We start from the raw sequence: 7,521 nt of genomic DNA on the forward strand, positions 1-7,521 counted from the left end.
TGAAAAGGAGATAGCCCGGTCGCAGACGAAGGAAGCGAGTTGTGAGCGTATTCTGCCCAGGGGAGCTGTTCTGCCCAAGACGCAGGGTTACGAAAGGAAAGACTGCGTAAGATGCGACCAATAGTCTGATTGGCCCGTTCTGCTTGACCGTTAGACTGGGGGTGAAAACCGGAAGAGAGACTGACGGAAGCCCCAATCAAACGGCAAAACTCCCTCCAAAATTGAGACGTGAATTGCGGACCCCTGTCCGAAACGGCGTCTGACGGAAGGCCATGAATTCTGAAAACATTCTCAATGATGATTTGTGCCGTCTCTTTAGCAGAAGGAAGCTTAACGAGGGGAATAAAATGAGCCGCCTTAGAGAACCTATCGACAACCGTTAGAATAACAGTCTTCCCCGCTGACGAAGGCAGACCGGTAATAAAGTCTAAGGCGATGTGAGACCACGGTCGAGAGGGAATGGAAAGCGGTCTGAGACGGCCGGCAGGAGGAGAGTTACCGAACAAGCAGCCACGAAACGACGCGTGTCACGCTCCTGAGTGGGCCACCAAAAACGCTGGCGAATAGAAGCAAGCGTACCCCGAACGCCGGGGTGGCCGGCTAACTTGGCAGAGTGAGCCCACTGAAGAACGGCCAGACGAGTAGGAACGGGAACGAAAAGAAGGTTCCTAGGACAAGCGCGCGGCGACGGAGTGTGAGTGAGTGCTTGCTTTACCTGCCTCTCAATTCCCCAGACAGTCAACCCGACAACACGCCACTCAGGGAGAATCCCCTCGGGGTCGGTGGAGGCTACTGAAGAACTGAAGAGACGGGATAAAGCATCAGGCTTGGTGTTCTTAGAGCCCGGACGATAAGAAATAACGAACTCGAAACGAGCGAAAAACAGCGCCCAACGAGCCTGACGCGCATTAAGTCGTTTGGCAGAACGGATGTACTCAAGGTTCCTATGGTCAGTCCAAACGACAAAAGGAACGGTCGCCCCCTCCAACCACTGTCGCCATTCGCCTAGGGCTAAGCGGATGGCGAGCAGTTCGCGGTTTCCACATCATAGTTACGTTCCGACGGCGACAGGCGATGAGAAAATACGCGCAAGGGTGGACCTTGTCGTCAGAATGGGAGCGCTGGGAAAGAATGGCTCCCACGCCCACCTCTGACGCATCAACCTCGACAATGAACTGTCTAGAGACGTCAGGTGTAACAAGGATAGGAGCGGATGTAAAACGCTTCTTGAGGAGATCAAAAGCTCCCTGGGCGGAAACGGACCACTTAAAGCACGTCTTGACAGAAGTAAGGGCTGTGAGAGGAGCTGCCACCTGACCGAAATTACGAATGAAACGACGATAGAAATTCGCGAAGCCGAGAAAGCGCTGCAGCTCGACACGTGACTTAGGGACGGGCCAATCGCTGACAGCTTGGACCTTAGCGGGATCCATCTTAATGCCTTCAGCGGAAATAACAGAACCGAGAAATGTGACGGAGGAGACATGAAAAGCGCACTTCTCAGCCTTCACAAAAAGACAATTCTCTAAAAGGCGCTGGAGGACACGTCGAACGTGCTGAACATGAATCTGGAGGGACGGTGAAAAAATCAGGATATCGTCAAGGTAAACGAAAACAAAGATGTTCAGCATGTCTCTCAGTACATCATTCACTAATGCCTGAAAGACAGCTGGAGCGTTAGCGAGGCCGAACGGCAGAACCCGGTATTCAAAGTGCCCTAACGGAGTGTTAAACGCCGTTTTCCACTCGTCCCCCTCCCTGATGCGCACGAGATGGTAAGCGTTACGAAGGTCCAACTTAGTGAAAAACCTGGCTCCCTGCAGGATCTCGAAGGCTGAAGACATAAGGGGAAGCGGATAACGATTCTTAACCGTTATGTCATTCAGCCCTCGATAATCCACGCAGGGGCGCAGGGTCCCGTCCTTTTCTTAACAAAAAAACCCCGCTCCGGCGGGAGAGGAGGAAGGGACTACGGTACCGGCGTCGAGAGCTACAGACAAATAATCTTCGAGATCCTTACGTTCGGGAGCCGACAGAGAGTATAGTCTACCCCGGGGGGGAGTGGTACCTGGAAGGAGATCAATACTACAATCATACGACCGGTGCGGAGGAAGGGAGGTGGCCCTGGACCGACTGAAGACCGTGCGCAGATCATGATATTCCTCCGGCACCCCTGTCAAATCACCAGGCTCCTCCTGTGAAGAAGGGGCAGAAGAAACAGGAGGGATAGCAGACATTAAACACTTCACATGACAAGAGACGTTCCAGGAGAGGATAGAATTACTAGACCAATTAATAGAAGGATTATGACACACTAGCCAGGGATGGCCCAAAACAACAGGTGTAAAAGGTGAACGAAAAATTAAAAAATAAATGGTTTCGCTATGATTACCAGAGACAGTGAGGGTTAAAGGTAGCGTTTCACGCTGAATCCTGGGGAGAGGACTACCATCCAAGGCGAACATGGCCGTGGGCTCCCCTAACTGTCTGAGAGGAATGTCATGTTCCCGAGCCCAGGCTTCGTCCATAAAACAGCCCTCCGCCCCAGAGTCTATCAAGGCACTGCAGGAAGCTGCCGAACCGGTCCAGCGTAGATGGACCGACAAGGTAGTACAGGATCTTGAAGGAGAGACCTGAGTAGTAGCGCTCACCAGTAGCCCTCCGCTTACTGATGAGCTCTGGCTTTTACTGGACATGAAATGCCAAATGACCAGCGGAACCGCAATAGAGACAGAGGCGGTTGGTGATTCTCCGTTCCCTCTCCTTAGTCGAGATGCGAATACCCCCCAGCTGCATGGGCTCAGCACCTGAGCCAGTGGAGGAAGATGGTAGTGATGCGGAGAGGGGGGAAACGGATAACGCGAGCTCCCTTCCACGAGCTCGGTGACGAAGATCTACCCGTCGTTCTATGCGAATAGCGAGTTCAATCAAGGAATCCACGCTGGAAGGAACCTCCCGGGAGAGAATCTCATCCTTTACCTCCGCGCGGAGACCCTCCAGAAAACGAGCGAGCAACGCCGGCTCGTTCCAGTCACTGGAGGCAGCAAGAGTGCGAAACTCTATAGAGTAATCAGTTATGGATCGATTACCTTGACATAGGGAAGACAGGGCCCTGGAAGCTTCTATCCCAAAAACTGAACGATCAAAAACCCGTATCATCTCCTCCTTAAAGTTCTGATAATGGTTAGTACACTCAGCCCTTGCCTCCCAGATTGCCGTGCCCCACTCACGAGCCTGTCCAGTAAGGATAGATATGACGTAGGCGATACGAGCTGTACCCCTGGAGTACGTGTTGGGCTGGAGAGAGAACACAATATCACACTGGGTGAGGAACGAGCGGCATTCAGTGGGCTCCCCAGAGTAACACGGTGAGTTATTAATTCTGGGCTCCGGAGACTCGGAAGCCCTGGAAGTAGCCGGTGGATCGAGGCGGAGATGGTGAATATGTTTCGAGAGGTCGGAGACTTGGGCGGCCAGGGTCTCAACGGCATGTCGAGCAGCAGACAATTCCTGCTCGTGTCTGCCTAGCATCGCTCCCTGGATCTCGACGGCTGAGTGGAGAGGATCCGAAGTCGCTGGGTCCATTCTTGGTCGGATTCTTCTGTTATGCAGGTGAGTGAGGACCCAAAAGCGGTTTAACAGAAACAGAGTCTTTTAATGTCCAAACAGGGAAAACATAAATCCTCAATCTTTACAGGAGAGTCCCCTTCTAGCAGTAGAGGAGAATAGCAGGGCTAGCGGCAACAGACTGCAGGTCCCTCCGGGTAGGCGCGGGCCGTAGAGGACAGAGACACCTGCTCACACGCAGCATCTAATGAAGAGGCAGATTACGACAGGACGGGACAAGGGCAAAGCAAACGAGAATCCGACAAAGACAGAAGCAGAAACAGAGAGAGAAATAGAGACTTAATCAGAGGGAAAAGAGGGGACAGGTGTGAGAGAGTAAACGAGGTCGTTAGGAGAATGAGGAACAGCTGGGAGCAGGAAAGGACCATAGAGAGAGAGAGAGAGATAGAGGGAGAGAAAGTAACCTAATACGACCAGCAGGGGGAAACGAAGAGAAGAGAAAGAACAGGGACAAGACATAACATGACAATACATGACAAGCGCAACACAACTGGACCTTGAAAGTACATGATATGTGATATGCATATATTGATATTCATGTCAAACTCTCAATTCTCAAAGTGGAGGAGAGATTGACTTCATCACTACTTGTTTTTGTAAGAAGTGTTGACAAGCTGAATGTACCGAGCTGTCTTTTTAAACTATTAGCACACAGCTTGGACACCCATGTATACCCGCCAAGACATGCCACCAGGCGTTTCTTCACAATCCCCAAGTCCAGAAACGACAATGGGAGGTGCACAGTACTTGCAACAAAGCCAGAGTCGAGAAGCAGGTGGTACATTTAATAAAACAACAAACATACATAGACGACATAGCAGTGGCGTCTTCACAAAGACGCAGAAACAATACTGGCTGGGGAAAGAACCTATGGGAGTGCCAGATATAGATAGGGTGGGTAATTAGTTACAGGACATTAAAAACTGCAGAACGACGACATGAATAACATACGGCTGGTGGGTTATACACTGTATTGGCAGGATAGAACAGTAGCCTCTGGTAAGACAAGGGGTGACGGTCTATGTATATTTGTAAACAGCTGGTGCACGATACCTATGGAAGTCGCAAGGTTTTGCTCGCCACCACAAACAATGCTGGCACTAAGACCACACTCAATGAGCTGTATATGGCCATAAGCAAACGTAAGAAAGAAAATGCTTGTCGAGAGGCGGCGCTCCTAGTGGCCGCAGACTTTAATGCAGGGTAACTTCATTCCGTTTTAACTCATTTTTAAATGTGAAACCAGAGGGACAAGAACTCTAGACCACCTTTACTCCACACACAGAGACGCATACAAAGCTCTCTCACTCTCCATTTGGCAAATCTGACCACAATACTACCCTCCTGATTCCTGCTTACAAACAAAAACTAAAGCAGGAAGCACAAGTGACTCGGGTCTTTAAAAAAGTGATCAGATGAAGCAGATGCGAAGCTACAGGACTGTTTTGCTAGCACAGACTGGAATGTGTTCTAGGAATCTTCTGATGGCATTGAGGAGTACACCACATCAGTCACTGACTTCATCAATACGTGCATCGATGACATTGTCCCCACAGTGACTGTACGTACATACCCCAACCAGAAGCCATAGATTAGAGGCAACATCTGCACTGAGCTAAAGTGTAGAGCTGTCACCTTCAAGGAAGCTATAAGAAATCCCGACGAACCATCAAACAGGCAAAGCGTCAATACAGGACTAAGATTGAATCGTACTACACCATATCTGACGCTCGTCAGGGCTTGCAAACTATTACAGACTACAAAGGGAAGCACAGCTGCCCAGTGACACGAGCTTACCAGACATGCTAAATTACTTCGACGCTCGCGTCGAGGCACGTAACACTGAAACATGCATGAGAGCATCAGCTGTTCCAGACGACTGTGTGATCACTCTCTCCGTAGCCGATGTGAGTAAGACCTTTAACCAGGTCAACATTCACAAGGCCGCAGGGCCAATCGGATTACCAGAACATGTACTCCACTGGCCAACTGGCAAGTGTCTTCACTGACATTTTCATACTCCCTGTCTGAATCTGTGATACCAACATGTTTCAAGCAGACCACCATAGTCCCTGTGCCCAAGAACACAAAAGTATCCTGCCTAAATGACTACTGAGCTGTATAGCACTCGCGTCTGTAGCCATCAAGTGAGTTGGGAAAGGCTGGTCATGGCCCACATCAACGCCATTATTCCAGAAACCCAGACCCACTCCAATTTGCATAACACCCCAACAGATCCACAGATGACACAGTCTCTACTGCACTCCACACTGACATTTCACACCTGGACAAAAGGAACACCTATGTGAGAATACTATTCATTAACTACAAACAGCTCAGCGTTCAACACCATAGTGCCCTCAAAGCTCATCACTAAGCTACGGACCCTGGTACTAAACACCTCCCTCTGCAACTGGATCCTGGACTTCCAGACAGGCTGACCTCAGGTGGTAAGTGTAGGTAACAACACATCTGCCACACTGATCCACAACACGGGGGACCCTCCGGGGTGCGTTCTCAGTCCCCTCCTGTACTCCCTGTTCACTCATGACTGCTCCAACACCATAATAAAGTTAGCTGATGACACAACAGTGGTAGGCCTCATCACCGACTACGATGAGACAGCCTATAGGGACGAGGTAAGAGACCTGGCCTTCAACGTGACAACAACCTCTTCCTCAACGTGATCAAGACAAAGGAGATGATTGTGGACTACAGGAAAAGGAGGACCGAAAACGCCCCCATTCTCATCGACGGGGTTGTAGTGGAGTAGGTTGAGAGCTTCAAGTTCCTTCGTGTTCACGCCACCAACAAACTATCATGGTCCAAGCATATCAAGACAGTTGTGAAGAGGGCACGACAAAACCCTCAGGATACTGAAAAGATTTGGCATGGATCCTCAGATCGTCAAAAAGTTCTACAGCTGCACCATCCTGACTGGTTGCATCACTGCCTGGTATGGTAACTGCTTGGCCTCCGACCGCAAGGCACTACAGAGGGTAATGCGTACGGCCCAGAAGGGAGAAGGGAGACCTTCTCTCCTGAGAAGGGAGACATGAAAAGGTGAGATATGTTAGTAATTGGGAAGCTGTAACCTACACGTCACATCATGATCCTCCGGAGAACCCCTTGAATGGCCCCACAAACCAGGGGCTCAGCTTCTTGCAGGGCAGGTGGAGTGGGAGGTTCCTGGTAGAGAGCCAGACACGATCCCCAGGATGGAAAAACGGGAGTCACACTGCAGTGGGCATCTACAAACTGGAGACTCACGTGAGCATCGCTCCACACTTCTGCGTGCCTGAACCACTCATCAACTGCAGGAGCTTTGGTCTGGCCTGGGGGTCCACGGAGCCACGGCCGGCTGAAAACCCAGAACACACTAGAAGGGGGTCAGCAAAGTGGATGAGTGTTGTAGGGAATTCTGGGCGTACTCCGCCCATGGAAGGAATCGGACCCACTTTCCCTGTCGGTCCTGGCAGTGACTCCTCAGGAACCTCCCCAGCTCCTGGTTCATCCTCTCCATCCGCCTGTTGGGCTAAAGCCTATACCCAGAATTGAGGCTGACCGTGACCCCAAGCTTCTCCATAAAGGCTCTCCATACCCGTGATGTGAATTGGGGGCCACGGTTGGAGACGATGTCCTCCGGAAGGCCATAATGCCGGAAGACCTGCTGGAGTAGTGCCTCAGTGACCTGGAGATCAGTAGGGAGACCAGAGAGGAATTAAAAGACAGGATATGGAAAATCTATCCACAACCATGAAAATGGTGGTGAAACTGTCAGAGGAGGGGGATCAGTAACAAAGTCAATGGATAGATGAGACCAGGGGAGCTGTTCTCATTTATCCTTGCTTGAGCGTTTACGGGGGGGTGGGGGGGGGGTGGTTTGGGCACATA

This window comes from Oncorhynchus nerka, linkage group LG3, assembly GCF_034236695.1.
Source record: "Oncorhynchus nerka isolate Pitt River linkage group LG3, Oner_Uvic_2.0, whole genome shotgun sequence".
Classification (NCBI taxonomy): domain Eukaryota; kingdom Metazoa; phylum Chordata; class Actinopteri; order Salmoniformes; family Salmonidae; genus Oncorhynchus; species Oncorhynchus nerka.